The following is a 9,401-nucleotide window of genomic DNA, read 5'->3' as shown; positions in this document are numbered from 1 at the left end:
GCTTTGCGACAGTGGCGGTAGGAGGCACGGCAGCCGGCGGTGTCAGCTGGTCGCCGCACCGGGCGCGGGCGAGGGAGCGCGGCGGGGCGCTGCGCCCGGGGACCCTCCCCTCCTCTCCGCCCCGGCGGGGACAGGTGAGTGCCCGCCGGCAGCCTTGGGGCAGAGGGCACCTTTCCTCCGCCGGCCGGTAGCGGTGCCTGGCGGGGCTCGGTGCCGGCTCCCGCGCTGCCCCGGCCCCCCTAGGCTGGCCGCGGCCCTCAACGCACCCCCCTCCCCGCCCCGTGCGGCGGGGCCGCCGTGTTGGGCGGCAGGAGGCGGCGGCACCTGCCCGGGGGCGATGGCGGCCCCCGCCCCCGGCGGGGAGGAACGGGGGGCCGCAGCAGGTGCCGGCCCTGCGGTGGGAGCGGGGCCGGAGCGGGCCTCGCCTCAGGACTGGGCCTGGCGCCGGGGCCGGGGGTGGATGGAAGGTGTCTGTCAGGCCGCGGAAAGGCCGCCCGTGCTCCGCGGGGAGCGGTGGTGCGCGGCCGCGCTTGCCCGGCCCCTCCCGCCGCACCCACACCGGCGCGCACGGAGCCGCCGGCGCCCTGCGGCAGGAGGCTCGGGTGGCTTCACCCGCACCGGCGGTACCGCGTACCGGCTCTCGCCACCGTCACCGGCACGTCTCTTCTTACAACGGGTGTCAGCCCCGCACGGCGTGGGCCTGCGCTTTTTGGTAACGCCTGGGATGTGGCATGGGAGTCAGGATAGGCAGCCGATTGTTAATGGGATGGAGAGCTGTCTCTCTGGTCACGGAAAGTTGTCCAAGGAGTGACTCTTCCGACAGAAATAATCCTTGGTGGGACCTTGAGTTGCTTTTAACGCCTAACTTTTATTGCCTCAGGGCCTCTCTAGTCTATTCCCTTTTTCTGTTGACAGCCATATTATTGGTAAGTAGGGGTATGACTTAGAGTTTGCTTTGCAACTGATTTGGATAACTGTCCTTCATGTGATCATGACAGTTTTAAACAGGAAAAATGTATGCGGATTGAATGTGTCATCCAGTGTACGTGCCAGAAAACCCGGCAAGTGGCCCTCAAAGGTATCTATTAACTAGAATGAAGAATTTGGAGTCCCAAGTTATTATTTCCTATTCTTTCTTGTTTTCCAGCCTTCCACATATATACAAGGAGTGGCCTTTTTCGAGGGGGGATAACAAACCTTACCTTCGTATTGTTAAATACTTTAAAATGAGACTTTTATAGCCATTCAGTCAGCTGGAGCGCGGGACAAGCAGTAACTATTCGTTGGATTGTCGCTGTTGTTACCGCTACCTGAAGATTAAGAGAGAGCTTGTGTCTTAACTATGTTACTCTTCAATTTTTGGTCTGGAACACAAGTTTGTATTTGTTGAATTTATTTTTCATCTTGAGTGTGTTGGGAAGGTTTGACAGTAACCCAATCTTTTTATTTAATTAGTGTAATACCCAATGGCTAATTCAAGACGTAGAGCCTTGTGACAAGTATTGTTTTGGGGTGCTTGAAATACAGCAGAGTTTTATGATGTAGCATTGCAATTTGGAGATACTATTACAGATTAATTGACTTAAAGGGATGTAGAGGTACCGGCTGTGCAGTGTCACGGAGAAGCTTCTGATTGAGGGAGAAAACAAAGAAGACTTGAGGTGATTAATTTCAAATCAACAAAGTACATGGGGATTTAAAAACAGGCCAGGTGCAACTAATTTTTTTAATCCTTGATCAGCATAATGAGAATGACAGTCTGGTAGTCATTATTGCCCGGATTGAAATCACCTTTTCACTTCACATAATCTTCAGTGTAGCCTAACAGTTTTGCCCAAGTGCAAAACAGTGGGTTCGTTCTCTCCTGCAGGTATGCTTAGTTCTGTTTTAACGAGTAGCGTTAGTGAGGTCAGTGTAAATAATCATAGTAGTAAAATTATATGTGCTGTGTTTACAAAATTGGGGCCTTTGAAAAGTCCTTGCACCTCTTGGTTACCTAGGGATCCATCAGTTCTTGACAGCTACTGTGCGGGATTTTTTGTGTGCACTGGAACAAGTAAAGTTGAGTATCAAAAGGCATGCAGCTGCCGGTTGAACGCCCCAGCTGCTGTCCCGTTTTGTGTGTGTATTTGTGTGTGCATGCGTGTCTGTGTGCGTGGAGGGGGCATTCAAACTCCTGGTTTATCTGTCGGCTTGCTAAGCCACTTTCCCGACTTTACTGTCACCATGAACAAATTGTTTCTTGGTTGTCCAGATAAAAAAAAATTATTGCATTCTTCACTTGTTTACTCATAACACTCTTTTAGTGAAGAATTAAATTTTTAAATAGTTCTTTTTAAAAGTAGTTTTTAGCATAGTGTTGCAGTATTTTTTTAGTTGTATATCGGAAAGGTGTGCTGTTAGTTGGCTAAAGTATGGAGGTATGGTTATTGTTCTCCAAGTTTTGTATTCAGTGCTTGTCAGGTGCAAGCTGAAATGATAATTATTTGCTACGTATATACAAGTGTAAGACCTGACCCGATAGATTGTTTTATAGTATTTTGTATCCTGCAGTCCAAAATTTCTTTTAGCTTATAAAAAAAAAATTAAAAAATCAAAAATCAAGGATTTATTTGCTGAAAAAGATTTTGCTTTTTAAAAGCTTTCTCAGACTTCTCAGTTGGCATGGATTTACAGAGGGTGAGTTGTGCGTAATCAGCCTGGCAGCCTCCCACCGTGGGATGACTGGCTTGGTGGATGAGGGAGAGCAGCAGCGTTGTTTATCTTGACTGTTGTGAGGCTTTGACACCGATTCCCGTAAGATCCTTACAGACAAGCTGGTGATGTATGGGTCTGGATAAGTGGGTTGAAAACCCCCGGAGTGGTTGGGCTCGAAGGGCTGCCGTTGGCAGTGTGAAGCCCAGCTGGAGGGTAGTTGAGCACTTAAACAGGATGTGGAATTTCCATCCTTGGAGATACGCGGAACTCAACTGGACACAGTCCAGGGTTGGCCGGGGCTCTGAGTGACCTGATCTGGTTGGAGATGTCCCTGCTCCTGGCAGGGGGGGTGGACTGGGTGGGCTTTGAAGGTCCCTTCCCACCCAAACCACTCTATGATTCTACAATCTATTTAAAGAAAGGTGCGATTGTTTAAGTATATGGGTTCTGCTAGTGAAAGATTTCTGCAGCTCTGGGTGAAGTACTTAATTTTCTTCTCCCTGCCTCATTAATCCTTTTACTCCATCCCCAAGTATTAAATGGAAAAAGTAAATTATAATTAAATTTAAGAGCATCAGATTTTTATAAAATGCATTGGATTATTCAAACGGAAGCCATGATGTAACAGAAATGAGCTTTTACCATAAATGTATGATTGTCTTTATGCAAATGGTTTTAGGAGGGCTGTTACAATGCTTAACTAATGTCTTTTTGAATGAGAGATTCTGTATGCATGAAAAATATTAGGCATAAAAATTGCTGCTCATTTGAAAATATGCAATCCACTTAAAAGGTTTGTCCTGATGTCATGGATGGCAGCCATCTCTGTACTTAGTGGTGGCAAATCTGAATAATAGCATAATTTAAATTCTGCTGAAAATACAGAAAAATGGCATTAACATGTGGTAAACATTGATAGGAAAAGGAATTATTTATTCTTAACGTTTGTGGGTTGCTTTGTTTGAACATAAGCACAGTTACATTTATTTAAAAGCAGATGTTCGTTTGGCAGCCTTTAATGGTTCGGTTTGGAGCTGTTACGTATTGAGAGCATAAATTATACAGAAACAGTCAATTCAGAGGTGTATTTTTTTTTACAGATTATTTTAGTATCCGCACGTATTCTAAGATTAATTCTTTATATGCATGTGCTTTAATGGAAATAAATGTGTTTGGAAAGAGCTGCTCTTGGGTTTTGCTGTGCTCTGTTAAGACAAAGGTAGATCTACTTATCTTTTTATTTCTTTCCCCAAATAAGTGTTCCTTTCTCCTGTCCTGCTTGGTGTACCTGGATCCATCTGCCCAGGAAACAGGCTGGAGCACAGCACAGGGCTCGCTGAGCTCAGTGTGGGCAGTGTCATGGTGCAGTGCTGTAATGAGCCATGGAAGTATTGAGGAGGTATTCCACGAATCTGACTGGATTTACGTACAGCTGATAGCTTTTGTCCCTGGGGAACCTGCTGTGATTAGGTCCGGACCAGAGCGATCCACAGCACTTAGGCGCGCAGTGCTTCTGCAAGTGCCCCGGTAACTGTGAATTCTGGTGGGATCACAAGTGGCGCATCTGCAATGCGATGGTTAGTGTTCATGCATGTAGACTAAACCTGAAAGAGGTTGTTTTTTTGTGACAGAACTGAAGTTACTCTCCTGATTTTGTAGTTCGAGCAATATTACTGATGTTCTAAAGTTGTGAGTGCAAACTGTTAGGGCTAAGTGCTGTAAGAGAGTGAGGAATTTGTGTGCCTCGGTCTGCCTCGTCTGTGCTGAAAAGTCATCAGCAGATCACATGAGTCGGGCAGTGTGTTTAGTTGTACTGAAGGACGATTTAATCGTACCTTCTGGATATCTCGCCTGGAGATGCCTCCAGTCCCGCGTTCTGTTCTTCCTTCCTCTCCTTTAGCTTTGTTTTCTACTTGTGCAGTCTGCACCACCGTTATACTCCCTGCTTCTTAAACCTTTCCTTGTGTATCTACCCACTGAAATATATGAGGGCAGGGAAATTACATGTACATCAGATGCTGCACTGGCCACAACTGTTTCTCTTTGCAGGCAGGGCATGGAAATACTACCAGCTAGAGATTTATATCCGCTTGCTAGTGACAGGCATGAAAGGAAACTGGCTTTGTTGTCCCAAGGCAATGCAGAGGGGAAGAGTCGCTCTCACTAGCTACTGGGCTTCCTACCATAAATTAATTTTATTTGGATGCTTTTTCTGTCTTTAAAAATCCTCATTATGGATGCTGTTTCAGGGTGAATAACTTGAGGCTTACAAGGCTTAATGAGGTCTCGGGACTTCCCGTCATGACTGAAAGTTGTGGGAAAGTCTGAGGAAATTGCAAATAAAATGTTCCTGTTTCAGAAACAGTTTGTATACGTGTGGAGGAAGGTTTATGGATTTTTTTTGCCTATATGTTGCTGTCGCTTGGAAAGACAAAAGTATATGTAAAAAACAGGTGGACAAGAATGCTAATAATTTTTTAAAATACTGGAATTAGTTTCCACGCTTGAGTTGTGGCAGAAGGTAATAACCCATGTGATAAAGGCTTTGAGTCCTGCTGTGGTTTGTATGCAGGATGTTGTTGCTTAGGTGTTATTCTGATTTCCTGCATGTTCGGTTTATTTTTTATGACAGATAAGGCAGAGGACCAGAAAAGCTAGGCGACTGTACCTTTAATTTGTTAGAGAAACTATTGTTATAAAGCTCTCTGGCAGTGAAATTCCCCTTTGTCTTTGTACCTGTGGCTATCCTACCTGGTCGGTCCCCTGATTATATTGAGCTATAAGCTACTGTTAACTCTGAAATTTTCTGTGCCTCTGCCTTGTACCTTCACATATTGATTTGAAATTACCATTACGTTTTGTGCTTGTAATTTGGTTCAGTAAGTTAGCTGTGAAAAGTTTCCTGTAGCTTGCTAGTGCTGAAAGTGCTAGTTAGTGTTTAGGGGACTACTGCTTGATAAAGACATGGTTATGTGGCTCTTTGATTTCTTAAGTACAACGTATTAACTAATGAATCAGTTTAATGGCTTTACTCAAATAGATTTCTATGCCAGATTATTAAATTTGCCTAAATATCAGTCCTAAGTATTGCAGTTGAAAGAATCGCTTGACTGTTCTACCAGATTAGCATATTATTTTTATTTTTTGTGGATCATCTGCTAATCTAAAGAATCACTCTCTCTTTAAATACAAAGAACATCACGGAGATGTATGTGTCTGTTGCTCTGACTGGATTATACTTTGACGGTGTAGTAGATCTAGTGACAAAAGCATGAAAAAGGCTGAGGTGATACTAAGTGACATTTTTGCCTTGACTTTTATGGGGGAAATAAAAATCCATAGGACCAGACAGTGACTAATGTGGTTGGGAGGCTGCTCTCTGTGGTTGAAAGGCTGTGGTGATGGGGGGAAGTTCCCGATGACCGTGGAAAGTCCTGCATCTGAAATGGCACACAGGCTGGGGGACAACTGTCTGGACAGCAACTTTGCGGAAAAGCAGCTGGGCATCCTGGTAGGTAAGAAGCTGTGTCTCCACGTGTCCGAGAGTTGCGTGCTGAGCTGTGTTAGCAAGGCCATAGCCAGCAGGTCCAGAAAAGGAACATCAAATCAAGAGGAAAGATTACAAGGCTGCGCTGCTGCTGTACTGCTGTGTGTGGTCTGGAACTTCCCGGGACAAGGCAGATGTTGATGTGTTGGAGTGATCCGATGGAGAGCTATCGAGGTGGTTCAACATCTGTGTCTGCAGTTAGGTAAAGACACAGCAGCAGAAAAATGGAGAGCTAAAATCTTTAGTTTGAATGAAAAGGAAACACATCTCTATTTTATATTTTTGTAGTCGCTGTGTCTCATGAAATGTGTCCCAGTATTCTGTTGTGGTGCATCCTCAGAGAGCTGGCGGCTTACAGGGGTAAGTAGTGATTGTCTGCTGTAGGCCCCGAGCAGAAGAGCCAGTGTTATTTAAAGAGAGTATGAGGGACCGTATGGATTTGGAAGTGAAGCAAAATAAATACAAGTATGCTTCTATACATACATACGTGTATATATATATATACACACACACACATGTGCATGTGCAGTAACACAAACTCATTCTTTTATTGTGTGTTTGGGGGGAGGAAACTGGGATGCTGGCACTTGTGGAAGCAATAAGAGAAAAACTTAACAATCCCGTTAGAGAGAGACAGAGAGGTATTAATCAGGAAGAACTATACTCAGTTTGACGTCTCCGTTTTTCAGTTCAAAGGTCCAGTTCCCTTTTCTGCAAAAATAGTTTATTCTGCAGAGATATAAATAACTAAAATGTGAGATTTCATTTGTTTTGATTCACTGCATGCTTTTTGACCATTTGCCAATGGTACAGTGTTTGTGTGCTACTGTAGTTTGTCATCATTGATGTAAAAAAAAAATATTGATTGTTTACAGACAATAAGTGAGTTTTGGTTTTTGCAGGGGATGCATTCGGTGTTCGCCAGTGATAGAGAAGGGTTGTTCTTTGTAGACTGAACTCTTCAGCTGTTAAAATGAGCTTGTGGTGCTTTCTGAAAATGAAGTTTTTAATGAAGGCGTTGCGGTACCATAATAAAAAACTAGAAGGAAAGAGGTAGTTTTTCTTTTTGCACTCTCTCCCAAGGGTTGATACTAAGTACTGTAAGGATTCTATTTCTCTTAGATAAAAGTTTTGAAATGTGAATATCTGTATGCCTTTAGAAAGTATTTTGCTGTTAATGTTTTCAGTGCTTCCTCTCACGTTTTTCTGCATGGAAAATTTAAAATACATTAGATTACTTGTATGTGCTAGTACCTGTGTGTGTTGTAATGTCCTATACATTCCTTTTAAAAATTCAGTTTAAGTATGTATTTATAACCTTGTTGATTTCAAAGTTTTTGTAAGTAGTTTGTAAGAGCATTAAACTGGCTGCAGAATATCAAGGAACAGTTTTGTGCTCTGGTAGGGGAGCTTCTGTACTTGTTCAGCAGTGCAGCTGTCTGCATTGCTGAAGCAGTTGCGATGTGGATACTGTGACTTGGTCCCTGAGCTGTGAGCAGTAGGAAATGAAAGGAACGAGAAGAGATTCTTAGGTTGCTTATCCTGGACCTTCCAGCTCTAAATTTATTGATAGATTGCTTTATTAACTGTTAAAATTTAGTGCATAAGTTGCAGCGATGATCAAATAGCATTTACTGTTGTGAAAAAAACCCCTTGAAAGGGAGTGTGGTCAGACAAGGGCTTTGGAGATCGCCACTAAACCAGCGTGTCCTCTAGTCAGGGGGTGCGAGAAGTGCTCCGTGTGCGTTACCCGCGGGGGCTGCCATTGTGGCATCTTTCCGGGTTGATTTGGGCACAGTTTTGCATTTCTGGTCTGCAGTAGCGGAGCTGCCGAAGGGAGCTTTTTGCAGGCAGTGAGGGAAGAACGCTTTGCAAAGAATGTTGTACTGTGATTGGTGTTCAAGTGCTTAAATATATATAAAGCAAAGAAATTCCCCTCTCTCTCCACCTTCCCCAGTGTGTCTTTTGTTTTATATAATTACAAAAATGGGGTGGTAAAAGACTTAAAATGGGTATTTTTGCTTTTTTGAAGTGATTTTGTTGTTGCTGTTTATGGTTGCTTTTTTTTTGTATTGCATCTGGACACTTCATTTCTGTTTATCCACTATATTTTTATGATCATTTCACTCTAAATCAAGTATTTTTAGAATCATAGCTCTTTCATAAGGTCACAGTATTCTTTAAAATTTTTCAATTATTTTGTGGTTCTGTATTGTCATCATCCAGACGGAACAATTGATCCAGCATTGCATAATAATTAACACTACGTTTACAGGCGTGTTTTACAACGGCTGGTTTCGGGGTAGCTTGTAGTGTGCTTCAATAGATTGTGTTTGATTGTTGGTCTTGATTTATACTTGTTCATTAAATAATGGCTCTTAATAAAATAAATAATTCTTAATAAGGACAGTCTAATGGGATGCAAGAAATGAGTTTGCATAAACTGGTGCTCCGTAGAGGTGATATTACTGTTGTTGTGATAAGGATTTAGTGAGAAACCCTAATGCGTGTGTCACTTCTCCAAAGTCTGAGGCTTGGTGTGTCCGGCTGGCCCTGTAAGCTGCTTTACAGTTTGTAATACTTAGCCATTCATTATTCTGCTCTTGCTGTCTTCCCTTCCCCCAATTTTCCATGAACATGATAATTCATGTTCGATTTCCCCGGCTGCAGAGGTTGTTTGCACGAGGAGGCAACATTTGTCAAAATTAATTTTGATATAGATGAGAGATGGTGTTATTTTATGTTGAACTCCGTATAGTATAGTAAAAAATCCTGGTTTAAAATAGAAGGCAATTTTGATGCAGGAGCACTTGTGTAAGTGTGGGAGTCACCGCTGGGGACGGCTCGGGTACTGCAAAATCAGAAAGGCACGGTTGTGGGTGGTGCAAGCGAGAGCTCTGTAGTTGCCTCTCTACATCAAATCTGAGTTTGTCTCAAAGGGCAGGCATTAAACCTTGCGTGGTAGTTCCCGGTGGAACTAAAGGTTATTGAATTAAATTCCCACAGCTTCCGTGGAAGTCTGGAGCTCGTGCTTCCTTTGGGAAGAGGGCAGGCGGGATTGTTTTGTGGAGCGGCGTTTGGCAGTAGCTGGACCGCGCTCAGAGTGACTCTGCGAATTTGCTGGTTAGTTCCTTCGAACCACCGCTGTTGTCCAGTC

At 43.6% G+C, this 9,401-nt stretch overlaps 1 protein-coding gene across 2 annotated transcripts in view; it reads left to right on the top strand.

Moving 5' to 3' along the window:
• The first annotated feature begins 13 nt into the window (after positions 1-13).
• The window catches only part of WDR7 (WD repeat domain 7), a 106,488-nt gene continuing 97,100 nt past the window's right edge, over positions 14-9,401 (top strand). For both annotated transcript variants that reach the window (XM_086769589.1, XM_086769588.1), the window contains exon 1: positions 14-134. The gene's annotated coding sequence lies outside the window, so the exon portion shown is untranslated. The remainder of the gene's footprint in view (positions 135-9,401) is intronic.

Source organism: Chlamydotis macqueenii, chromosome W (genome assembly GCF_036417535.1).
Source record: "Chlamydotis macqueenii isolate bChlMac1 chromosome W, bChlMac1.mat, whole genome shotgun sequence".
Classification (NCBI taxonomy): Eukaryota; Metazoa; Chordata; class Aves; order Otidiformes; family Otididae; genus Chlamydotis; species Chlamydotis macqueenii.
Note: the sequence above shows the minus strand (reverse complement) of the source record. Positions and strands in the feature narration are given on the sequence as shown.